The sequence below is a fragment of the Lagenorhynchus albirostris genome, chromosome 9, assembly GCF_949774975.1.
Source record: "Lagenorhynchus albirostris chromosome 9, mLagAlb1.1, whole genome shotgun sequence".
NCBI classification, from domain to species: Eukaryota; Metazoa; Chordata; class Mammalia; order Artiodactyla; family Delphinidae; genus Lagenorhynchus; species Lagenorhynchus albirostris.
The window spans coordinates 35,597,581-35,624,572 of NC_083103.1; the positions used below are offsets into that span (position 1 = coordinate 35,597,581).

General features: G+C 44.0%; 1 long non-coding RNA gene across 1 annotated transcript; it reads right to left on the minus strand.

Annotated features, from left to right (window-relative positions):
- Positions 1-587: 587 nt before the first annotated feature.
- Positions 588-18,225, minus strand: LOC132525219 (uncharacterized). Its single transcript, XR_009542204.1, has 3 exons — positions 17,715-18,225; positions 17,110-17,261; positions 588-732 (listed from the first exon to the last, which is right to left on the minus strand). It is a non-coding gene; the product is annotated as an uncharacterized LOC132525219 (long non-coding RNA).
- Between the last annotated feature and the right edge of the window lie 8,767 nt (positions 18,226-26,992).

Sequence of the window (26,992 nt, forward strand, 5' to 3'; positions counted from 1 at the left end):
CGCAGGTTCGTGCCCCGGTCCGGGAAGATCCCACGTGCCGCGGAGCAGCTGGGCCCGTGAGCCATGGCCACTGGGCCTGCGCGTCCGGAGCCTGTGCTCCACAACGGGAGAGGCCACAGCAGTGAGAGGCCCGTGTACCACCAAAAAAAAAAAAAAAAAAAAAGAAAGAAGAGAGGCAGGGACACTAGTTCAGAAGCTGCTGTAATGGTCCAAGTGAGAGATGGTGTCCTGAGCTCTTGCAGAGGCATGGCAATGGAGAGAGGTGGACCGCCATATTTAGGAGGTAGAATCAAAGATGATGATTGGATTTGGGAGTGATGGCCCGAGCAGCACGATGAGCACTACTGATGAATATTGCCTGCATGTCCACTAGTGAAAACAGCAGTCATGAAAAGACAAGATTGCTGAAACCACGCCTTGGGATTCAAGTCCACGATCGTGAGTTGACATTCACTACAGAAGGAAATCCACAAAGTCCGTTCATTTTTGTAAATTTGAATTTTATTTCTATCTGTTATACATATACGTAGGTCACACTGAATATTTCTACAAGGCTTACAAGAAGAAGCTGCAAGCCTTTACTCCAACTCACCCCACTGCCCTCCAGAGAACATATTAGCTTCCCTAATGATATCACTTTTGCTTCTTGAATTCATCCATCTGTGAGCCTTCAATCCTCCTGGTCCGGTGTGGACTGGTTATTCTCTAAGTCTGTGGATCAGTTAGCTGTTTCTGCATAATAAATCGCCCAAACATTTAGTGGTTAAAAACGACAATCATTTATTTAGCTCACAATTCTGCACGTTGGCATTTGGGGCTGAATTCAGCTGGATGGTCCTCCTGGTCTCGGCAGGACTTCCTCAGGCATCTGCAGTTAACTGCATCTCTGCCTGGGGAGGGGATGGGTAGCTGGCTACTGGCTGGCGTGCCTCATGGTCTCTTATCCTCCAGCAGGTTAGACAAGACTTCATGATGGAAATAAGGATCCAAGAGAGAGAAAGGAAATATGCAAGGCTTCTTGAGGCTAGGATTGGAGCTGGCTCACCATGACTCCCATCATATTTTATTGGCCAAACATGTCACAAGGCCAGAATCAAGGAGAACAGAAATAGACTCCACGTCTTGATGGAAGAATCTGAAAAGTCACTTTGCAAAGAACATGGATACAGGAAGGTCACGAACTGGGGCTATCAGTTCAAGCAAGCCACCAGTCTGACGCATAGCTATTGCCCTGGAATCTCCTCTCACTATCATCCTTGGAGTTTTTACTTTTTATCCTGTGTTGGATCCCCTGTATATCAGTCAGGCTTTAGAAACCATGCCAGTTATTTTAACTGCGTGTGCTGGGGGTGAAGGAGGTGACATAGCTGGTGCTGGTATCTCTAAAGGGCCCAGAAAAGTTGCTCTGCAAGCGTTGAGAAAACTGCAGACTGGACTCAACTGTTGCTACAGGAAGGAACTGTTTCTGTGGGGTGAAGGGTTGCCAGTGTGATGCTCTCAGGAACCACAAGTAGACAGGAATCCAACAGGAAGGAGCAAGTCCCTTCTCCCTTCTCCAGCCCTCCAGTCGCCCTCTAGTAATCTCTCCCCATTAGAGAGCTTAACAGGGGGCCAGCGGGCCAAGGTGAAAGGGATTTTTAGAGTCTTGGCCTCAGCATCACACAGCAGAGTACAGAAGTGTAGGTTTGCAGCTAACGGGCAATTAGCTAATAACTGGCACACCTTTTCTCTGATTTCTATGTCTTCCTCATTTCTCCCAAAGGAAGAATGCATGTAAGGTATATTTCTTCAGATCTTTAATGTCTAAAATATCCTTAGCCTACCATCACATTATAGTTCGGCTGAGTGTGGCACTCTGGTATGAAATTCATTTCCACTCATCATTTTTTTTTTTTACCCTCTTAACATTTATTGAAGTGCATAACACAGCATTGTTAACTATAGTCATTATGTTGTACAGTAGATGTCTAGAACTTACGCATCTTGTATAACAAAAACTTTATGTAACAGTTTTTTTTAATGTCTTTATTGGAGTATAATTGCTTAACAATGTTGTGTTAGTTTCTGCTGTAAAACAAAGTGAATCAGCTATAGGTATACATACATCCCCATATCCCCTCCCTCTTGTGTCTCCCTCCCACCCTCCCTAACCCACCACTCTAGGTGGTCACAAAGCAACAAGCTGATCTCCATGTCCTATGCAGCTGCTTCCCACTAGCTACCTATTTTACATTTGGTAGTGTATATATGTCAATGTTACTCTCTCACTTCGTCCCAGCTTACCCTTCCCCCCACCCCGTGTCCTCAAGTCCATTCTCTACGTCTGCGTCTTTATTCCTGTCCTGCCCCAAGGTTCATCAGAACCATTACTTTTTAGATTCCATATATATGTGTTAGCATACGGTATTTTTCTCTTTCTGACTTACGTCACTCTGTATGACAGACTCTAGGTCCATCCACCTCAGTACAAATAACTCAATTTCGTTTCTTTTTATGTCTGAGTAGTATTCCATTGTATATATGTGTCACATCTCTATCCATTCATCTGTAGATGGACACTTAGGTTGCTTCCATGTCCTGGCTATTGTAAACAGTGCTGCAATGAACACTGTGGTACATGCTTCTTTTTGAATTACGGTTTTCTTAGGGTATATGCCCAGTAGTGGGAATGTTGGGTCATATGGTAGTTCGATTTTTAGTTTTTTAAGGAACCTCCATACTGTTCTCCATAGTGGCTGTATCAATTTACATTCCCACCAACAGTGCAAGAGGGTTCCCTTTTCTCCACACTCTCTCCAGCATTTACTATTAGTAGATTTTTTGATGATGGCCATTCTGATCGGTGTTAGGTGATGCCTCATTGTAGTTTTGATCTGCATTTCTCTAATGATTAGTGATGTTGAGCATCCTTTCATGTGTTTGTTGGCAATCTGTATATCTTCTTTGGAGAAATGTCTATTTAGGTCTTCTGCCCATTTTTGGATTGGGTTGTTTGTTTTTTGATATTGAGCTGCATGAGCTGCTTGTATATTTTGGAGATTAATCCTTTGTCAGTTGCTTCATTTGCAAAAACTTTCTCCCATTCTGGGGGTTGTCTTTTCACCTTGTTTATGGTTTCCTTTGCTGTTCAAAAGCTTTGAAGTTTCATTAGGTCCCATTTGTTTATTTTTGTTTTTATTTCCATGTCTCTAGGAGGTGGGTCAAAAAGGATGTTGCTGTGATTTATGTCATAGAGTGTTCTGCCTATGTTTTCCTCTAAGAGTTTTATAGTGTCTGGCCTTACATTTAGGTCTTTAATCCATTTTGAGTTTATTTTTGTGTATGGTGTTAGGGAGTGCTCTAATTTCATTCTTTTACATGTAGCTGTCCAGATTTCCCAGCACCACTTATTGAAGAGGCTGTCTTTCCTCCGTTTTATATTCTTGCCTCCTTTATCAAAAATAAGGTGACCATATGTGCATGGGTTTATCTCTGGGCTTTGAATCCTGTTCCATTGATCTATATTTCTGTTTTCATGCCAGTTTTCATGTTTCTGTTTTCATGTTCTGTTTTCATGCCAGTGCCATTACTGTAGCTTTGTAGTATAGTCTAAAGTCCAGGAGCCTGATTCCTCCAGCTTCGTTTTTCTTTCTCAAGATTGCTTTGGCTATTCGGGGTCTTTTGTGTTTCCATATAAATTGTGAAATTTTTTGTTCTAGTTTTGTGAAAAATGCCATTGGTAGTTTGATAGGGATTGCATTGAATCTGTATATTGCTTTGGGTAGTAGAGTCATTTTCACAATGTTGATTCTTCCAATCCAAGAATATGGATTTATAGCAATACAATCCTACCTTAAGAAACAGGAAACACCTTGAATAAACAACCTAACCTTGCATCTAAAGCAAGTAGAGAAAGAAGAACAAAAAAACCCCAAAGTTAGCAGAAGGAAAGAAATCATAAAAATCAGATCAGAAATAAATGAGAAAGAAATGAAGGAAACGATAGCAAAGATCAATAAAACTAAAAGCTGGTTCTTTGAGAAGATAAACAAAATTGATAAACCATTAGCCAGACTCATCAAGAAAAAAAGGGAGAATACCCAAATCAATAGAATTAGAAATGAAAAAGGAGAAGTAACAACTGACACTGCAGAAATACAAAAGATCAGGAGAGATTACTACAAGCAACTCTATGCCAATAAAATGGACAATCTGGAAGAAATGGAAAAATTCTTAGAAATGCACAACCTGCCAAGACTGAATCAGGAAGAAATAGAAAATATGAACAGACCAATCACAAGCACTGAAATTGAAACCGTGATTAAAAATCTTCCAACAAACAAAAGCCCAGGACCAGATGGCTTCACAGGCGAATTCTATCAAACATTTAGAGAAGAGCTAACACCTATCCTTCTCAAACTCTTCCAAAATATAGCAGAGGGAGGAACACTCCCAAACTCATTCTATGAGGCCACCATCACCCTGATACCAAAACCAGACAAGGATGTCACAAAGAAAGAAAACTACAGGCCAATATCACTGATGAACATAGATGCAAAAATCCTCAACAAAATACTAGCAAACAGAATCCAACAGCACATTAAACGGATCATACACCATGATCAAGTGGGGTTTATTCCAGGAATGCAAGGATTCTTCAATATATGCAAATCAATCAATGTGATAAACCATATTAACAAATTGAAGGAGAAAAACCATATGATTGATCATCTCAATAGATGCAGAAAAAGCTTTCGACAAAATTCAACACCCATTTATGATAAAAACGCTGCAGAAAGTAGGCATAGATGGAACTTTCCTCAACATAATAAAGGCCATATATGACAAACCCACAGCCAACATCGTCCTCAATGGTGAAAAACTAAAAGCATTTCCACTAAGACCAGGAACAAGACAAGGTTGCCCACTCTCACCACTCTTATTCAACATAGTTTTGGGAGTTTTAGCGACAGCAATCAGAGAAGAAAAGGAAATAAAAGGAATCCAAATCGGAAAAGAAGAAGTAAAGCTGTCACTGTTTGCAGGTGACATGATACTATACATAGAGAATCCTAAAGATGCTACCAGAAAACTACTAGAGCTAATCAATGAATTTGGTAAAGTAGCAGGATAAAAAATTAATGCACAGAAATCTCTGGCATTCCTATACACTAATGATGAAAAATCTGAAAGTGAAATCAAGAAAACACTCCCATTTACCATTGCAACAAAATGAATAAAATATCTAGGAATAAACCTACCTAAGGAGACAAAAGACCTGTATGCAGAAAATTATAAGACACTGATGAAAGAAATTAAAAATGATACAAATAGATGGAGAGATATACCATGTTCTTGGATTGGAAAAATCAACATTGTGAAAATGACTCTACTACCCAAAGCAATATACAGATTCAATGCAATCCCTATCAAACTACCACTGGCATATTTCACAGAACTAGAACAAAAAATTTCACAATTTGTATGGAAACACAAAAGACCCCAAATAGCCAAAGCAATCTTGAGAACGAAAAATGGAGCTGGAAGAATCAGGCTCCCTGACTTCAGACTATACTACAAAGCTACAGTCATCAAGGCAGTATGGTACTGGCACAAAAACAGAAAGATAGATTAATGGAACAGGATAGAAAGCCCAGAGATAAACCCACGCACATATGGTCACCTTATCTTTGATAAAGGAGGCAGGAATGTACAGTGGAGAAAGGACAGCCTCTTCAATAAGTGGTGCTGGGAAAACTGGACAGGTGCATGTAAAAGTATGAGATTAGAACACTCCCTAACACCATACACAAAAATAAGCTCAAAATGGATTAAAGACCTAAATGTAAGGCCAGAAACTATCAAACTCTTAGAGGAAAACATAGGCAGAACACTCTATGACATAAATCACAGCAAGATCCTTTTTGACCCACCTCCTAGAGAAATGGAAATAAAAACAAAAATAAACAAATGGGACCTAATGAAACTTAAAAGCTTTTGCACAGCAAAGGAAACTATAAACAAGACCAAAAGACAACCCTCAGAATGGGAGAAAATATTTGCAAATGAAGCAACTGACAAAGGATTAATCTCCAAAATTTATAAGCAGCTCATGCAGCTTAATAACAAAAAAACAAACAACCCAATCCAAAAATGGGCAGAAGACCTAAATAGACATTTCTCCAAAGAAGATATACAGACTGCCAACAAACACATGAAAGAATGCTCAGCATCATTAATCATTAGAGAAATGCAATTGAAAAGTACAAAGATACCATCTCACACCAGTCAGAATGGTTATCATCAAAAAATCTACAAACAATAAATGCTGGAGAGGGTGTGGAGAAAAGGGAACCCTCTTGCACTCCTGGTGGGAATGTGAATTGGTACAGCCACTATGGAGAACAGTATGGAGGTTCCTTAAAAAACTACAAATAGAACTACCATATGACCCAGCAATCCCACTACTGGGCATATACCCTGAGAAAGCCATAATTCAAAAAGAGTCATGTACCAAAATGTTCATTGCAGCTCTATTTACAATAGCCTGGATATGGAAACAACCTAAGTGTCCATCATCGGATGAATGGATAAAGAAGATGTGGCACATATATACAATGGAATATTACTGAGCCATAAAAAGAAACGAAATTGAGCTATTTGTAATGAGGTGGATAGACCTAGAGTCTGTCATACAGAGTGAAGTAAGTCAGAAAGAGAGAGACAAATACCGTATGCTAACACATATATATGGAATTTAAGAAAAAAAAATGTCATGAAGAACCTAGGGGTAAGACAGGAATAAAGACACGGACCTACTAGAGAATGGACTTAGGCTATGGGGAGGGGGAAGGGTAAGCTGTGACAAAGCGAGAGAGAGGCATGGACATATATACACTACCAAATATAAGGTAGATAGCTAGTGGGAAGCAGCTGCATAGCACAGGGAGATCAGCTCGGTGCTTTGTGACCACCGAGAGGGGTGGGATAGGAAGGGTGGGAGGGAGGGAGACTCAAGAGGGAAGAGATATGGGAACATATGTATAACTGATTCACTCTGTTATAAAGCAGAAACTAACACACCATTGTAAAGCAATTATTCTCTAATAAAGATGTAAAAAAAAAAAAGAGAGCAACAAAACCAATAAGCAAATCCGCCAATGATAACAAGCCCTAAACACTAAACTAAGATAAACATAAAAATCAGAAACAAATCAGTTGCAGACAGTAAACCCCAAGTCTACAGTTGCTCCCAAAGTCCACTGCCTAAATTTTGGGAAAATTTGTTGTCTAATCAGGTATTCCATAGATGCAGGGTACATCAAGTTGATTGTGGGGATTTAATCTGCTGCTCCTGAGGCTGCATGGAGAAATTTCCCTTTCTCTTCTTTGTTCGCACAGCTCCTGGGGTTCAGCTTTCGTTTTGGCCTCACCTCTGAGTGTAGGTCACCCTCAGGCCGTTGCTCCCCACCCAGACATGAGCAGCCGCTGAGTAGGGCCGCTCTTACTCATTCAGGACTGGGGGAGGGAGGGGTACGGTAGTCATGATTGGAATACAGGGCGAGCCCGTGGCGGCAGAGGCTAGCATGACGTTTCAGCAGCCTGAGGCGCACCGTGTGTTGACCCGGGGCATTTGTCCCTGGATCCCGGGACCCTGGCAGTGGCAGGCTGCACAGGCTCCCGGGAGAGAGGTGTGGAGAGTGACCTGTGCTCGCACGCAGGATTCTTGGTGGCGGCAGCAGCACTGTTAGCGTTTCATGCCCGTCTCTGGGGTCCGAGCTGATAGCCATGGCTCGCGCCCGTCTCTAGAGCTCACTTAGGTGGTTCTCTGCCTTCTGTGGGCAGACGGGGAAGGAATCCTCTTCCTCGTGCACCCCGAAACATTGGTCTCTTGCCTCTTGGCAGGTCCAGACTTTTTCCTGGACTCCCTCCCGGCTAGTTGTGGCACACTAGCCCCTTTCAGGCTGTGTTCACGCAGCCAACCCCAGTCCTCTCCCTGAGATCTGACCTAGGAAGGCTGAGCCTCAGCTCCCAGCCCCCACCCACCCTGGCGGGTGAGCAGACAAGCCTCTCCGGCTGGTGAGTGCTGGTTGGCCCCAATCCTCTGTGCTGGAATCTCTCCGCTTTGCCCTCTGCACCCCTGTTGCTGCGCTCTCCTCCATGGCTCTGAAGCTTCCCCCCCGCCCACCCCCCTGTCTCTGCCAGTGATGGGGCTTCCTAGTGTGCGTAAACGTTTCCTCCTTCACAGCTCCTTCCCAGAGGTTGGAGGTCCCATCCCTATTCTTTTTTTTTTTTTTTTTTTTTTTTTGCGGTACGCAGGCCTCTCACTGTTGTGGCCTCTCCCGTTGCAGAGCACAGGCTCCGGATGTGCAGGCTCAGCGGCCATGGCTCACAGGCCCAGCCGCTCCGAGGCATGTGGGACCTTCCCGGACCGGGCACAAACCCGTGCCCCCTGCATCGGCAGGCGGACTCTCAACCACTGCGCCACCAGGGAAGCCCCAAATCCCTATTCTTTTGTCTCTGTTTTTTCTTTTTTCTTTTGCCCTACCCAGGTACGTGGGCATTTTCTTGCCTTTTGGGAAGTCTGAGGTCTTCTGCCCGTGTTCACTGGGTGTTCTGTAGGAATTGTTCCACATGTAGATGTATTTTTGATGCATTTGTTGGGGGGAAGGTGATCTCCATGGCTTAGTTCTCCGCCATCTTGAAGGTCCCCTCTCCACTCATCATTCTGAACGCATTGCTCCATTATCTTCTAGCATCTCCTGTGGCCATTATGTCTGATGCCATGTAGATTTCTGAACTTTTGTATGTCACCTGTTTTCATTGTTGTTGTTTGTTTGGTCTTTTCTCTGTGTACGCCATTAGGATTTTCTCTTTATCCCTGATATCCTGAATTTCACAATGATTCGCTTTAGTTGTTTTTTCTTTTTAAATTCATTCCACAAAGTACTCAGTGGGTCTTTTCCAACTCATTTACTTAAGTTCTGGGAAATTTTATTGAAATGTATTGAAGTCTTTGATAACTTTCACTTCTCTTTTTCTGTGTCTTCTTGCTCTTTGGAATTCCTACTAATCAATTGTGGAATTAATTAATTTTCTCATTAATGTTCTTTTACTGTCAATTGGGTAATCTCCCTGTTTTCAGTATGGTGTCCCCACCTTTAGCAATGCCTGGTATCCCAAGATAAGAATCTTTCCATTTTTACCTCTCCAGAGAGTATACCTCAATCCTGGGATATAGAAAGGTATTCACTTGGTTGTGTGGGGCAGGAACAAAGATGCAGAGGGTCGAGATAGTGCCTCTTACACAGACTTTTAGCCTATTCTTCTGTTTTTAGCCCCCCCTGTACTCTGAATTTCAGATGTATTGATACTTGGTAGCTTCAATTTCTGAATCTCTAGGGTTCTGTAGAATGAACCAGCTTCCTTCAGTCCCCCACTTCAGGCTTTGGTTTCCATTTTCTCTGGTCTGCTAAGTTGGTCTTTCTTGTCCACCTGCTTTTTATCTCTTTTGATCTAGCTTTGACTCTGTCAGTACCATTGAATAGCATCTCTATTAATAAGAGGCAACACAGACATGATCATCTTAATTGGCAAAGATGGTAAACGTGCTTCAGAGGTTGTCGTAGACTGTTGCAGGAATGAACCAAGGTATCTGTGACCTTGTGTAGATCTCTCCCACATTGAGTCTGGGCTCGGCCACTGAATCTGTGACTCGCCAATGAGGTATTAGCAAATTTGAGGCATGCAGAGGCTAGTGCATTGGGTCTTATCCTCTGGCTGCTGGGAACCCGGAGCCCACCAAGTGGAGAAGCAAAGGCCAGCCTCCTGGATGGTGAGACCACGTGCAGGGAGAAGATAAACCATCCCAGCAGAGCCCAGCCCTAAGTCATACCAGCTCCCAGCTTACTGCAAATGAGTGAGCTAGTTAATTCTAGCAGAAGATCCACCTGTATGAGCCCAGCCCAAATCACTGACTCACAACTGTAAGCAAATAAAATGGTATTTGTTTTAAGCCATTAAGTTTTGGGATGGTTTGTTATGCAAGTGTGATAACTGATACAGAGGTGTTACAATGAAGCTTTCTTTTTTGTTCCCTTTGAATTATAGGTCACACAGATCAAGGCTATGCTGTTTTCGTTCTCTGTGTCCTTATACGTTTACACTTGTTTTTAGCCCTGTGTTACCATTTTATTGTGGTTTGGGGAAGCAGTAAAATTGCACATACATGTCAGTTCCACCACATTTAACTGGAAGTCTCCGTTCACTTCTACTTCAGCAGCCTGACAGGTATTTTTTGACCATCTAGCAGGTACCAGCAGCACTGGGCACTTGTAATGCGACTCTCACTTTTACAATAATGTTGCATTCAGCTTTGGTTTCCTCCTTTAACCGTTGCAACCAAGACTCAGCAAAGTTAAGTGGCTTCCTGGAGGTCAACAATTGTTAGAATTTGTGCCCTTAGCTGAGTGTCAACAAAGTCCCAATAGTTCCAATACACTCTGTTGAACCAGGAAATACACATTAGCAATGCACAAGGTGGGATGGATGGAAGACCCATAACTGAACAGACCTGACCCATAGCTCATTAGACATGAGAGGTGAAAGAACAACAATGTCTGGGAATTCTGCCTCCTACTGATCTGCCTTTAACCCCCCGAGTGCTATGCAATAGTGCCACCGACAAAAAGGAACAACAGAGGCATGGACATCTTAATTGAGGAAGATGGAAAATTTGCTTCCAAGGGGCTAGCTTGGGTCTTTCTCTTTCTTCTCCTCGGCATTTTCAGATCAAGGCTCTGCTGAGCACTGTTGTCAGCATTGCTTGTGGCCTGCTCTTATTGGGGGAAGATTTGTTGGTGCTACTTATAGGACATTTTCCCAGAGCAAATGGTAGTTTCTGCTGGTGCTCTTCACTGGTGGGTGGGGAGCTAAGCCCCATGAGGTTCAACATGGTTAACGGCTGTCAAATGGTTAAAACTCCAGGCATTGCTTGGGAAGTATTCCCAGGAGGCCACCAAAATGCCTTTTGGGAAATTAAGTGCCAGGAACAGCGTGTTCAATTTAGATCCATCTGGTTTATCTTGTTTCCCTTCTTTCTCTCCAGGAAAGAGATCTATTCCAAGATACTTGTGATCACTTTAACCTGCTGGGAAGCCACAGTATTGCCAGCCCAGCATGTTGAAGAGGAGAGAGAAAAACTGCTCTGATTCTAACTGGTAGCAATTTAAGCTCAGAGCAGAGCTCATCGTCCAGGGTGCTGGTTACCCCGGACACAGAACTTGGGAGGAAGGAAAGGATGTCTGGTTTGAGAACATTAGGTCTAGAAGAATGAAGAAGTGACCCCAGATGGAAAATGGTTTCTTACAGTATCTTCAGGCCAGCAGGTGAACCCCTGCAAGCTCTGATGTCACTGGGTTCCAAGTTAGAAAACCAAAACCACACATTCTTGATGTTCCATGTGGCCCCAACTTCTCGGTATTGGATCCTCAGTTTGCAGAAACTAGTTAGTGAATCTATAAACCACATGGTTATAATAAAAGACATCCACACCACAGAACCCTAATAACTGTTATTTAAAAAGAGGTAGATAACAATTCACTTTGATTAAGCACTTAACCATGTGCCAATCACTATTCTAAGTGCTTTACTGAAATTAAAAAATATTTTCCCCCAGTAACCTCAAAAGCAAGTCCTGTTATTATCCTAGTTTTATAGATAAGTATACCAAGGCACAGGGAGGTTAGCTGAATTGTTCAACGTCTATGGCTAATAAATGATGGAGCTGGGTTTGAATATAGGCAACCTGCCTTTGGAGCCCAGGGACCACCTTGGGTCTGGGCAACACAGCCAACTGGTAGCATGGCTGCCTCTGGGGTAAGGGACTAAGGGCCAGTGGAGGGAAGGCTTTCACGTTCCACTTTACCAAATGCTATACTGTTTGAGTTTTCCCCCTAAGCATGTGCTACTTTTTTGCTTTAAAAATATATTGATATCATAAAAGGAAAAGCAGTGCTGGGGAAGATGGGATAGCAGTGTAGCATTTCCCCCCTCACCTTTTTACAATGTAACTTTTGAGTTAGGACCAGGCACTAGTTCCTTAGTTAATGGTAGGAATTTATTTAGGCACCAGGCAAGTCAAGGCCAGGAGCCAGGAACTAGAAGTCAGGAATTTAGGTACAAAAACATAGGAATTGAGGGGACTTCCCTGGCAGTCCAGTGGTTAAGACTTTGCCTTCCAATGCAGGGGGTGTGGGTTCGATCCCTGGTCAGGGAGCTGAGATCCCACATACCTCCCCGCCAAGAAACCAAAACATAAAACAGAAGCAATATTGTAACAAATTCAATAAAGACTTAAAAAAAAAAATGGTCCAGGGGCTTCCCTGGTGGCGCAGTGGTTAAGAATCCACCTGTCAATGCAGGGGACACGGGTTTCAGCCCTGGCCCGGGAAGATCCCACATGCTGCGGAGCAACTAAGCCCGTGTGCCACAACTACTGAAGCCCGTGTGCCTAAAGTCCATGCTCTGCAATAAGAGAAGCCACTGCAATGAGAAGCCTGTGCACCGCAATGAAGAGTAGCCCCCACTTGCCGTAACTAGAGAAAGCCCACGCGCAGCAACGAAGACCCAATGCAGCCAAAAAAAAAAAAAAAAAAGGTCCACATCAAAAAATCTTAAACAAACAAACATAGGAATTGAATTATCTTCAGATAAACCACCTCTAAACCACCTATAAACACCTCTGGGCAAGTGGGACTATCAGCAGGTTTACAGCAGGCCCTTGGGACAGAGCAGTAGGTTGGAAATCATGGTGGTAAACGCAAACTAAGAGTTCAGGGCCTGGAGGGCAAGGCAAGGCGACGATCACCTAGCAGAGTGGGCAGCTGGCAGCTAGGAGACCCGGAGTGACTACAAGAGCAGAGCAGGGTGAGATGTAAAGAGAAACAGATGTGAGGTCCCAGGAGGAGGAAAGCAAGCATCTACATCAGCCAGGAAGCCTCTTATAGAGTTTCTGGTGGGGTCTTGAAGGCAGAGGAAGGTGAGGAGGGTGTACCTGGCTGAAGTGGAGTGTGTGAAGGCAGGAAGAGATAAGAGTAAATCCTGCCATCTTCACGCTGAGAACCACTTGCCTTTGATGTAGAGCTTCTACATGTGTGACCATTTTGCAAGGCTTTCCTTTTAAATATGCACACGTTTGTGAACAAGCAGCCTCCCTTCCAGCTCAGCAAGAAGGAGACCTCTCCGAGGGGTGGGGATGGGATCTGAGCATTTGGCAGTACCAAGCCTGTCTTGCTCATCACTCGCACCTAGCACCAGGCAGGACACATAGTAGGAACTCAATCATTATTTGTTGAATTAATTTGTTTGATGAATTTGTGAAATAAATGAATACCACTGGGAAAATTGTACTGTATCTTGTAATGAAAATGTCAAACCCTTTTTTTGGCTTTACTTAGTAATCCTTTTGATCATAATAGTAATAGTATTGACTGCTACCATTTGTTGAGCACTTAAATGTAACAGGAATTCCAACCCAAATTTTGCTTTAAAAGTTCAGGGACAGGGCTTCCCTGGTGGCGCAGTGGTTGAGAGTCCGCCTGCCGATGCAGGGGACACGGGTTCGTGCCCCGGTCCGGGAAGATCCCACATGCCGCGGAGCGGCTTGGCCCGTGAGCCATGGCCGCTAAGCCTGCACGTCCGGAGCCTGTGCTCCGCAATGGGAGAGGCCACAACAGTGAGAGGCCCGCGTACCGCAAAAAAAAAAAAAAAAGTTCAGGGACAGATCAGGCTGGGTCAGGTAAAGTTTGATCAGGGGTCTGGCTTGGTTTCTCTGTGATTCGGCTCTGCCCTATTCCATGTGTTTGCTTTCCTCAGGCTGGACTGCGAAATGACTTGGATGCGAAATGATTTCTGGCAGAAGCTGAGGACACACAATCCCTCACTCATATCCAGGAGGAGAAAGAGAGAAAGAGAGAGAAGGAGAGAGACCTCCTCCTACCATCAAACAACACTTCTGGATTTATTCTAACAGAACTAAACTGAACTAACCAAGAGAAAACCACATGTTGGTTGGCATAGCCTAAGTAACTCATCCCTGAACCAATCAGTGTAGCAACAGGGCTGGTATTATCCTGAGTGGGTAGATCAGTGATGGTCTATCCCTGGAACCTAGGATGCAGGCCATCCTAACTAAACTGCATGGCTACTTTTAAACAGTGAGAGAGATGAATGGACATTGAAAAGCCAAATGAATGTCTATTCATTTAACCCTCACAAAACTCTGTGAATTAGATCCCACGGAGAGAAGAGAAAAATGACCTCCAAAAAGTCAAGCAATTTGAGATCCCAAAGCTAGTAATTGGCAACACTGGGATCCAAACCCCGGTCTGTCTGACTCCAAAGCCCATGCACTTGGCTACTAGACTCTACTCTCCAAATTTTAGACATTGCGTGAGTCTCTCTGGTTGCCTTTAAGAGGAACCTGTTCTTGTGATCGGCTCCAGCTGTGCTGGGGAACTCCTTGGGCCCCGGATGAATTACATCTAATAAGGGGCAAAGACCCTCCAGAGAGTCTAGCCCATGAGATCAGCTTCAGAGGCCTCCGGATTCCAGCCTCACTTTGGGGAGCAGCACACACCTCCTTGGGCTCTGACCAAGAGGTTGCTATGAAGCCAGGGCAGACAGTCCCTGTTCCTCTCTCAGTGGTCATTCGTCAAGCAGTTACTGAGCATCTGTTCTCTTAGGACCCATCTGTCTCAACCAAAGCCTGAAGCGCTGTTTCCAGTGCCCTTGCCTGGTCTCTCAGTTTGGTCTGTTCCTTTGTTCATCACGCCCAGAAGCCTTCTCCTCCTCCCCTGCATTGAACTTCTTGGATTAACGGTGGCTCTTTGTTTCAGGTCTGCACCCAGCCTGTTTCCTTTCTTTAGACACAGCACCCCTAGGACAGTAACTTGATTTATCTCTTCTGCAAGTTTCAGGTAATTGACAATGGCTGCCTTGAGAAAGAGGCAGAGTCTGCATTCAATCTCAGAGAGCAAGCACGTCATCAGTGATTAGCAATATCTACTATGGGAGGGGATGGGAACAGCAGTCTGTACAGTGGATGTTTGATATTCCTGGGCTCACACACTCACCGAGGCTTCATGTTCGGGACTCAGAACCAGCTGTCCCCATTGCTTGGATTCCCTGTGGGTGAATTTCATGAGCTAGCGTAATAGTGACAAGCTCTGCCCCCCTGTCTGCCTTTTCCATAGCTCTGAATGAGATGAAGCTGTTTACATGTTAGGTACCAGAATGACAGCGAAGTTGGGAGAGAAAGACAAGCAAGAGTGAAAAGGCCTGGTATAGGCCAAAGAGCTCTGAAGTCTGATTTAGGACGTCTGGGTTGACTTCAGCTAAGCACCAGCTCACTCTCTGCCCCCAGGCAAGTCTCTGCCCCTCACTTGGCCTCAGTCTCCCCATGTGATGCTGGACAACATCGGGGATTCTCAGTGGGGGTGAAGCCACTTCCTAGGGGGTGATCTGGACTTCTATAGGGGCATTTTTCAGTGTTACAATGATTAGAGGCTGCTTCTGGAATTTAGTAGGCAGGGGACAAGAATGTTAGATATCCTACAGTATCCAGGACAATCCCTCACAGTGAAGAATTATCCCGTACCCTACACAACTGTCACGTGTCCTACTGGATACTCATGTAGATGAAGAACTTGTTCGTAGTTCTCTGACTCTGGAATCTAGCTCTGCTTTAAATATGAACACAATTTGTTTTTTTCACAACCAGTATACACACACTGAATTTTTAAAAAATTGAGTTACCATGTAAATCAAGGATAAAGTGCATTTAAAAACATAGTTGTGATTTCCAAAACTAACACAATATTATAAATCATCTATATTTCAATAAGAAAGAAAAAAATAGTTGTGATTTACATAATATAAAATTCACTCGCTTTAAAAGTGTTCAATTCAGATAGGGTTTTCATCAATTCAGTGATCTGGTAAAACTGACAAGCTGGGTGACCATGACCACAAGGCAATTTCAGAACATTTCCATCCTCCTTCAATGTTCCCTCGGGTGTGTTTGCAGTCAATTCTCATGCCCACCCCCAGCTCCAGGCAACCACTGATATGTTTACTGTCTCTGCAGATTTTTCTTTTCTAGAAATTTCACATAAATAGGATCATACAATATATACAGCCTTTTGTGTTTCTCTTCTTTCACTTAGCACGTTTCTTGAGGTTCATCCACATTGGGCCATGGATCATTATTATATAATATAATAAGGATATAATAATGATTTTTAAAAATTATGTATACAGGTGGCTTATATTATTTATGAGTTTCACTTCAGGTTAGCAAAGAGGGTATTATAAAATATTTTTTTTATAGAAAGGGAGTCACAGGACCAATTGAGAAGGACTGGTGATTTTTAAGGACCTTGACACCTGTGAGTTTTTAAATCCTGTGCCCACAGAGGCTTACTTAGAAGGGCAACTGTAATCCAGATTTGAAGCAAACAGCAAATCTAAGCAATTGTCTTGCACCATTTGCTTTGATCATCACACTGTGGCCTAGATTCAGATTCAGGCCAGAATCAGGGAGACTGAGACGGATAAACAAACCCAAGGGAACCATCATGAAAATTACAGGAAGAGCTTCAGATTCTATTACTCAACCTGGGTTTCAGAGTGAATCACAGCACAGACTCAGGCTGACCCCGCAGGCCCGACCCTGAGAGACCCATGTGGGCCAGCCCCACCTTCTCCACATGCAGAAAGGAAGGCCTGGAAAAGGGCTGGGAGCAGGGGGTGGGGACCAGCCACACAGCCAGACCAGGCCTGGGGGATCCTGGGAGCCTGATAATTAGACACCTCTTCAATCAGACATTCTTTAGTCGTTTAGAGAAGAGCCTGAGCCGTGCAGGAAATGGCTGAGACGGAGAGCACGGAGAGCAGGGCTCCATCTCTCTCCTTCCTGACCCAAGCAGCTCTGGCCCAGACTTTTCTTCCCACCGACCCTTCCAGCTCAGAAGGCAGCACTTACCTGTTGTTACTCAGGCAGTGCTTTTGGAAGGTCTCACCACCTGCAACCACTTTAGGCGGTTTATCAGAGCATGCCTGTTACCTTACCTCCATGGAGTCCTGGAAAATAGAATGATTGCCATCCCCTTAAGTTTATCGCTGCTTTCTTGGCCCTCCTTGCAGGGACTGGAGACAGTAGATTTGTCCTTGGATCTGGCTCTGTGCCCAGTCAGGCTCTACTTACTCTTCAGGCTTCCTTGCTAAAGAAGAAAGGAACATTCATTGGAGAAGTAAATCTGACCCTGGGAGATCAGGCGATGCAGGAAGGTAGCCCAAGCATGGCCCTGGGACTCTCCACCACCCCTAGATCTGTGGTCGACAGGGAATCCCAGGGTTGGGCTCAGCACCCCCAGGGGGCCCTCACTGGAAGTGGGGTATGTGGAGGGGCAGGGATCCAGCGCTCCGGGCAGTTTTGATACTCCAGGTGAGGTCATCATACAACTCTGGTTTTCAGGTTTGGGAATTTTTATAAAACACAGACCTTGGCAATTCGTTCACACAAGCACTAGTTATCTGAAAAGGAAGCATCATTCCAAAGGGGCCTCTGGTGCCCATGGCAGTCCACTGAGCCCCGGCAACCGGCGAGCGCTCCTAGCTCGCGGCTGCGCAGGGATGAGGGCGGGGATCTGGGCAGGATGGCAGCCTCACCTCACCTGTGGGGCTGTCCACGTGGTGGAGGCCCAAATGCTTGTATGGAGCCTGGCAGTTCTTTCCGAGACCTGGGCACCAGCCTCCCATATATCCATGGCAAGCTCCAAAGCTGGACTGAGAGGTGTTTCTCAGTTATAAGCAGACATTCAGGTCTTTCTGTGCAGCCTCTGTTGGGTTTGAGCTTTGGCCTGGGCCCCGCTTGATAGCAGCATAAGAGCTGGGTCACCTGTGTGAGCAGGGAGAGTCGGGCTAGAGGCAAGCGCCCTGCAGCCCAGGCTCTGATGTCAGGATAGCTGGGGCAAAGGCCGGCAGCACAACTTATGTCTCCTACTGCTCTCCTCATTCCCACTCATTTTCTTGTTTATGGTGGAGGAATCGCTGGCGGTGGTACAATCACTAGGGTGCAAATAAAGCGTTATGGCTGGAGGTGAGAGGAAAAACAAATAGCAGGCGCTTCAAAATCTGGCTCCTTTAAGGCTTCCGTAGCAAACTTCCCAGGTGTAGAGCAATCCGGAGCTCCTGGAGCCTGCCAGGAAGCTGCTGGATTACAGACATTTGCAAAGGAAAAAGAAGAGAGAACAGTCAGCCTGGTTTAGATAAGCGGTGCACATCTAGCCTTGGGAAGCCAGGAGTGTGTGTCTTGCAAAGCAAACAGCAGTACCTGCCAGAGCAGCGAGAAAGCTGAATTCAGGGCTTTTAAAAAATGAAATGATCATAACCCCTGCTTTTAAGAACTGTAGCAAGAAATGATAAGGTTATTTTAAACTCAGTTATTTGCTCACTGCTGATGAAGCACACGTTTTCCTTACACCCAGGGGGATGTAGAGAGAAAGCTGGGCAGGATGGAGACAGGTTAGGACCACAGGCCTTGGGCCATTGGTCAAACTGTATTTGCTTTTGATTCCTCAACTTCCTGTGTTTGTAACCCTCCGATCCTCAGTTTCTCATCTGAAGCTTAATAGGGATGTTGTGAGGATTAAATGAGATCCATGGAAAGCGCTTAGGACCGGGCATATGGCAAGTATCCTATCAAGCATTAGTGGTTATTGAGCCTGTGACCACCAATTTGCATATGCAGCAGATAACTTGTGAATTAGCTAATGTTTATGGTCCAGGGATGGGATCCTGTCACCGTGCACAGGCGAAGTTATCCACCTCTTCTCCCTTCTTGGTGCACTTACATGGGCAGGGTCATTCTTTTCCAGTAGGGCCTGGCTCCATTCCAAGATGTGCTTCTTGTCCAGAAAATGTTAAATCGGGCAAGATCCAAACAAATCATCTTGTCCAGGCCATTTAGTTTTTAAAGTGTATAATTCAACGGTTTTTAGTGTATTTTCAGAGTTGACCAACCGTCACCATAATCTAATTTTGAATCATTTTCATCACCCTACCCCACAAAAATTGTACCCAGGAGCAGTCATTTCCCAGTTCCTCCCTGCCCACCCCCCCAGCACCCCCAGCCTTAGGCAACTACTAATCTACTTGTCTCTATAGATTTGCCTATTCTAAACATTTGATAAAAATAGAATCATATAATATGTAGTCTTTTATGACTGACTTTCACTTAGCCTAATGTTTTCAAGATTCATCACCAGTCAATGGGCGTTTGGTTGTTTCCACTTTTTGGCTATTATGAATATTGCTGCTGTGAATATCCATGTACAAGTTTTTGTGTGGACATACTTTTTTATTTCTCTTAGGTACCAGGATTGGAACTGCTGCGTCTTATGGTAACTCTATGTTTATCCTTTGAGGAACTGCCAGACTTTTCCAAAAGTGTCTGTACCATTTTACATTAACACTAGCAATGTACGAAGGTTCCAATTTCTCCACATCTTCACCAACACTTGTTATTGTCTTTTTTATTATAGTCATTCTGGTGGGTATAAAGTGCTGTCTCATTATGGTTTTCATTTGTATTTCCCTGATGGCTAATGATGTTGAGCATCTTTTCATATGCTTTTGTATTGGCCATCTGTATACTTCTTTGGAGAAATGTTGTTGGGCTGCACTCCACAGGCCTTCACGCCTTAGTAGTTGCCGAGCCTTGAGACCAAATAAAGAGCCTGGAGACAGCAACAGAAACATCAGTGGTTCATGGGACAGGGGATCTTACACAAATGGTCCTGGAGGGACACCCCACTGTGTGTGGCAGACCATGGGCAGGAATGGCAGCAGTCTTCGCTCCTGGGGGAGAAGAAGGCTACCATTTACGGGGGGAATTGACATCAGGTGGGCTCATCATTAGTTACCAGGGACTAATTAAGCTCTATAATTAAGAGAATTGGATTGTCATGTGAGTGAAGCGGGACTGGTCAAGCAGGGGATGTACAGAGAGCAAGAGAACAGCCATCTTGAATGGCCTGACCATACAAATGTCTTCTGCCCATTTTTAAATTGGGTTGCCCATCTTTTTGTTGTTGAATTGTAAGTGTTCTTTATATATTCTGGATTCACACCTCTTATCTGCTATATATAATTTGCAAATATTTTCTACCATTCTGTGGGTTGTCCTTTCACTTTCTTGATGGTGTCCTTTGAAGCACAAAAGTTTTCAATTCAGATATAGTCCAACTTGTCAACTTTCTCCTTTATTGCTTGTACACTTTTGGTCATATCTCAGAAATCATTGCCTAATCCTAGGTCATGAAAATTCACTCCTTCGTTTTCTTCTAAGAGCTTTATAGTTTTAGCTTCAATTATTTCATTTAAACCAACAAGGAAACTAAGACCCAGTGAAGGTAGGATTTGCTCCAAGTTACATTGCTAATAAGTGTCAGATAAGTAATTTTTTAAAAAACAGTTTAATTTTGTACAACCTGAAATACATCTAACTTCAAGACCAAAAGGGTCTCAAGTTATGTTAAAAAGTCAGAGTCTAAAACCCAATTTATATTCATCCTGAAATGGAATCAACCTTTCATTTGAGGTGAATAATGATAAGAACAGATTCCATTTCTTGAGCAATCAGTCTGGGTCAGGCACTGTGCAACATGCATTCTCTTTCTAATTCTCAAATCCACATCATAAATAGGTGCTATTAGGGAGGGAGATGCAAGAGGGAAGAGATATGGGAACATATGTATAGCTGATTCACTTTGTTATAAAGCAGAAACTAACACACCATTGTAAAGCAATTATACTCCAATAAAGATGTAAAATAAATAAATAAAAATAAATAGGTGCTATTATTACCCTTACCTTAAAGATGAGGAGATGGATGCTCAGAAAGATTTTTGCGTAACATGTCCCAAATCCCATAGTAAGAGGAGGAGCTGGGTTTTAAACCCAGGGCTTTTACTCTTCTTGTAGGTTGTCCTATTAGAAAAACTAACAATTATGCCTAAAACCCTAATAAGGGGCTTCTAACGAGATAGGAATCTGCTGATGACTTGAACTGGACCCCAGCTGTCATGCCCATTCCTTGTCACACCTGTTGGTAATTTCTCTTGGTGGGTGGTGTTGATTTGTGGCGGCGAGAACCCAGACACCACAAGCATCTGAGTTGTCATGAAGTCCTGATTCTTCTTTAAATAAATCCAGTGTTCCACTTGGTTTGGCTAGGGCAGGAGTATGTCACATTCCATGGCAGAGGTCAGTCCTATAAGGTGTTTGTCTCTATTTACATAATTCATTAGAACATTTCACAAGGGGAAAATCCATCTTCACTGACATTAGCCTTGGGATGGAGAGAAGCAATCCCAGGCTTCCAGTTCAGCGTTAGCCACGCACAGAGGTCTGGGTTTGCAGTTTCAATCAGGCCTATTTATTTACATGTGAAAATTCCTGGTGGGAAGCTGAAGAACACAACTTAGGAAATTTTCCAAGTGGGAAATTGAACAGTACACTGAGCTCCTTTTATTTCCATTTAATTTACCATCGGTGCCATTACCATTTTTTGTTAATCATTTCACTAGCAATGATGTAACTTGGGACTGAGGTAATTGTAGCCAAATGAGGAAGATGCTCATCTGCAGTATTTAGTTAGCAAAGGCTTTCATTCACCTTTTTGGGGATGGGTATTTGTTCTTTCCTTTATTCCTGGAGCAGAGAGCTGCCTTGAAATATCTGAAGATAGTAAGAGCTCCCTGTGGCTTAATGAACTCTACAATTGGTTGAAGAGAGGTTTCTGTAATTTTCAGCTCACTGCTGCCTGAAAATGTATCACACTGCACAGGGAAGTGGCTTCCTGAGACTCTAAGAAGCTGGTGTGAAACAGGCCATGCCTGCCTCATGGTCACAGCAACATAGAGTCAATAATCATGACTTTGCCTTCAGAAACCTGACTCTACTATTTGATAGCTGTGTGACTTCGGACAAGTTACTTACGCTGAGTCTCTATTTTCGTGGTAATACTACTTATCTCGCAGATTGTTGGGCAGTAAATGAGGTAAGATGGGTAAAAGGCTCAGGGCATTCCTTGGCCCATAATAGGTGTTCATTAAATGCTCTTTTTTTCCCCTGAAAAAGTGCTGGTGTGGAGAACTTTTCTGCTGAGTCTCAGGATTCTTTGGGAGCCAAGGGCAAGAAAAGTTTTGAGGAACTACTGGACAGGAGGTACCTTTCGGCTGGCAGGAATTAAGACCTTGGAGGGGCTACAAACTTGTTCGTGAGGGGACTCAGTCTCCATACTCACCGTTAGAGTCCAGGGATCGCCTCTGTCTGAGAGCTGGAGACCCCATGTGACCCAGCCCTGATTACTTCTGCACTTCACCCTTCACCTCTCCCCCCACTCGCTCTGCCCATTACCCTCAATCCCTCCACCCCACCCTCCCCTATAAATAATTTATAATAATTATTATAAATAATTATTTATAATAATTATTATAAATTATTTATAATTTTTAATAATAAAAAATTACTTATTTCCTCTGATGTGCTAGACATCCCTCCTCAAGGTCTTTCCATAAGCTCTCCCTCTGACTGGTCTATTCTCTCCCCTCACCCCTCCACTTGGCTGAAGCCTCCCCAACCCCCTGGTCTTGGTTTCTTTGTCATTTTGTCACATCCTCATTGGAAAAGCCCCTGACAGGCTCTTACAGATCACCCCGTGCTTCTCGAAACAGCACAGATTGCTTTGTAGCTAACTGGGCTTCTCTTTGTATGGGATTTTTCATTTAAAATATCTTCACCACCAAACAGTTTGTTCCTTGAAGCCTGTGTCTGGGAGTATTTTGCTTACACCATCTCCCTTAGAGGTGTTCAGTAATATTTGTTGAATGGATGAGTTCAACATTGGGGAAAATGAAGAGGGGGCTTTGGTGCTGACTGTTGGAACTCTCACAGTCTTGGGTTAAGACTTTTAAGCAAAGGTGGGATGAAAGTATTAATAATAACGGACACAGTGTGCTTTCTATCAGCCAGGAGCTCTTCTAAGTACTTCTGTGCATTACTTATTCAACCTTCGTAACCACCCTACTATTACTATCATCTCTATTGTAAAGATGAGGAAACTGGGGCATAGAGGTCTTTCTCAGGTGATAAGTGGCTGAGCCATGACTTGGACCAAGACACTCTAGCTGTAGAATGCATGCTTTTCACCTCTACATTATACTGTTCAACCCACATTCCTTCTCCACTAGAACATGCTCTCCTTCTCCAATTCTCCCCTTCCCACCACACCAACACATGTTTTGGGCCTCACGTTCAAGGTGAAATAGCACTTCCCTAGGGAGACCTTCTCAAGCCCTGGTCACCAGCACTCGTAGCATCCTGAATTTCCTATCCACAAATCCTGATTGGTTACTTCCTTGCCGATGGCAGGGCATGCTTTATTTACCTCTGGGCTCTCTGTAGCAACTAGCAAAAGGCTCAGCATGTAGTAGGTGCTCAAAAACTTGTGGTCAAAATGGAATACTCCAGTGTCCTCAGAAATCACCTGCTAATGATACCCACATTTGGCGATATGTCAATACATTTAAAATATGCGTTAAGTTTGACCCATCTATCCCACACCTAGGAATTTACTTTAAGGAGATATTCATGCACGTACAAAATGATGTGGATCCAGGAACTGTTGATAAAGGCAAAAAATTAAGAACAACCTAAGATGGTGATCAATGAGGGATTAGTTAAATAAATTATGTTCTTGCCACATAATGAAATCCTGTGCAGCTACTGAAAAGGATAATATAAGGAGATTTACAGGTGATGACACAGAACCTTATCCATATTATATTGGTGAGCGTTAAAAAGAAAAAGCAGGAGATTAATTAATAACTCGTGCTGAGAGCTTACTGTCAGGTACCACGCTAAGCCCTTTTACATATATCAGCTCATTCAATCCTCACATTGGTCCTATGAAATAGGTTTATTCTGTTATGATCCCTAATTTATAAACAAGTAAACTGAAAAGTAAGTGGTGAAGCCAGATTTCAGCCCGCAGCCATCTTCAGAGCCTGTAATCTATATTCTACCGTCTGTGATCCTGTTAAGTAATGTTGCATAAACATTATGACAGAGACTGCCAGATACCCCTGGATATCCATTTCTCCATTCTTCCATGGTAACAGGATTTCTAGTTGGGCACATGGCTGCTATAACAAGGACTACATTTCCCAAAGTCCCCTGCAGCTGGGTATGGCCATGTACCTTAGTTCCGGCCAACTGGATATAAGCAGAAATATTGTGTATTCCTTTGGCATTTCTCTCTCTCTCTCTCAACCTCTCTCTCTTTTGTTCCTTCCTCCTTCTGCTTTCTAGAATGCAGATGCTGTCCTTTGGACCATGAGGTGGAGGCCATATACAATATAATGACAAGATAGCATAAGACTGGATGACTGACACCAGGGAGAACCTTGCCAGTCCCCAACCACCCACCCAGACTTGCAGGTGAGAAAGAAATGAGCTGCTATCACATTTCCATCATCGTTATTTTGGTTGCTCGTCATTGTTAGCTAAACATAACCTAACACGCGCACACACACGGGCGTGCATGTGCCTAGACACATTCCTGCAAGGATGTTCATCATCATGTTAACAGTGGCTGCCTTAGGAGTGCAGGATCTGTAGTGATTTTTACATTATCTTCATCATTCTCTGGGTACATGGGCCACTTCTTACAAAAGCACTACATCAAAAAAAAAAAAATATATATATATATAGCATAATACCCTCTACCTTCTGCCCTACAGTTTCAGTTCACTGACCAAATTCTCATCTGCCCTCAGCCCATCTGTAGCACTGTGGCTCTGGGTGACGGCTCACTGTGACTCTGGGTTACAGCTCACTGTGACTCTGGGTTACAGCTCACTGTGACTCTGGGTGATGGCTCACTGTGACTCTGGGTGATGGCTCACGGTGACTCTGGGTTACAGCTCACTGTGACTCTGGGTGACGGCTCACTGTGACTCTGGGTGACGGCTCACGGTGACTCTGGGTTACAGCTCACTGTGACTCTGGGTGACGGCTCACTGTGACTCTGGGTGACGGCTCACTGTGACTCTGGGTGATGGCTCACTGTGACTCCGGGTGACAGCTTACCATGACTCTGGTTGACAGCTCTCCGGGGTGTACTTCTGGTTTACCTACATTGAGGTTCAAGCTTACATCTCCAAAAATGCATCTGCAATACACCATCATGTTAGGATGGGGGAAGAAATATTAGCTCCATGCCCTCCTACCCAGGAGGGGAAGAAAACCAGAAAATCAAGCTAGTTAGTGTCTCTAAAGAGAAGACAGATGGAAATATACCTGGAGTTCGTTCATTTGTTCAATAAATACGGATGGAGGGCCTATCTGTCCCAAGCTCTGTTCTAGGTATGGGGATACAGTAGTAAGCAGGGAGGAGTCTTTGTTGTCATGAGCACACAGCCTCGAGAAAGGGACAAACATCACCCAGGGTGCGCGTTGAGAGAGGCCTCCATGTTACCTGCCTTGCCAAGGCGGTTTGTGCTTGAACCCATCTGCTAGTGATAGTTCCGCTTTCCAGAAGGTCTCAATGTCTCATTGCCTCATTCAATCACTGGACAAACATTTTCTGTGTGCCTAAAAGCGCCAGGCAGTGAACTGGGAATTTAGAGGCAGGCAGGATCATCTATTCTCAAGATTCAGCCAGTCTGATGGGCGTGGCAGCACTATAAATGGCTGCAACCGAATCAGACAGGAGTCAGATCCGCCGCAGGCCTCTGTCTGAAGATCAAAGAGCTCTCGACTTGCCTGGAGGAGGGATGCCAGGAAGTCTTTGGGGCCACAAGGGCTAAGTCCTGAGAATGAATGAGAACCGCTGGGCTATCTCTCAGGCCCAGTGAAAATGATTCTTTCTGAAGTGCAGGCTCAGCAATAGTGAAATTCCTGGGGCACCTTTATCTGTCACGTACACCAGAGGTCTCAGCTAAAGTCTAAAAATGGGATTCAGCTATCCATGTGATGAATGGATGAGCTGGGCTTCCTAATTCTGAAATGTGGCTGGAGTTGAAGGGGAAAAACGGGGTTGGGGAGGTGAGGGGGTGTGTGTCTGCTCAGCTCTGGATCCTCAGCCCGGTCCCACAGACTCGGGTCTGAGCCCTCCAGGACGGGCAGAAGCTAGAAGAGCTGCTTTCATGGGACTGTGTGAGACCTGGTGACATGAGCGGCCTGCTGAAGGGAAAAGCAGTGACCCTGTTAGTGGGAGGGGGAGGCAGTTTGGCAATATCTGTTAAAAGGTTAAAAAAAAACCTTCAAATACTGGGACTCAGTGGTTCTCTTTCCCAATCTGTCCCTTAGAGGAACACCCACACCTGCCTATAGGGAGGCACATAAAGAATGGTGACTCGGGCACTGTTTGTCATCATTGAAAAACAAGACAAAACAACAACAAAAAATGGAAGGAGAGGAAGCCACTTCAATGCTGGTCTATAAATAAACCTCATTTGTTCTGTTATGCAGTAATATGCAAAAATTAAGAAGAGTCTGGTGGAGATATGTACTGACATGGAAAAATCCATAGCACATACCCATGGGTGAAAAAAGGATAAGTTGTGAAACAAGAGAGTATGATACCATCACAGGAAACAGTAATCAATTGTTCCCATAGAAACTGTATAGAAGAGAGCCTGGCAACATAAATGCCAAATTGACAATATAAATTAGTTCTGGGGAAAGGGAGAGAAGAATCAGTGTTGGAGAGGCCTTATCTTTACTGCTCTGGTTTCTTCAGACAGGTGACATAGTTGTGCATGACTTGTGTAATCTTAAAGACTGGATTTTTGGTAAGTATTAAAATATATTAGTAGCTGGTGGCTGGCAGGCTCCCCTTTTCCCAACCTCCAAGGAACACAATTCCTATGTCATCAATTACAGG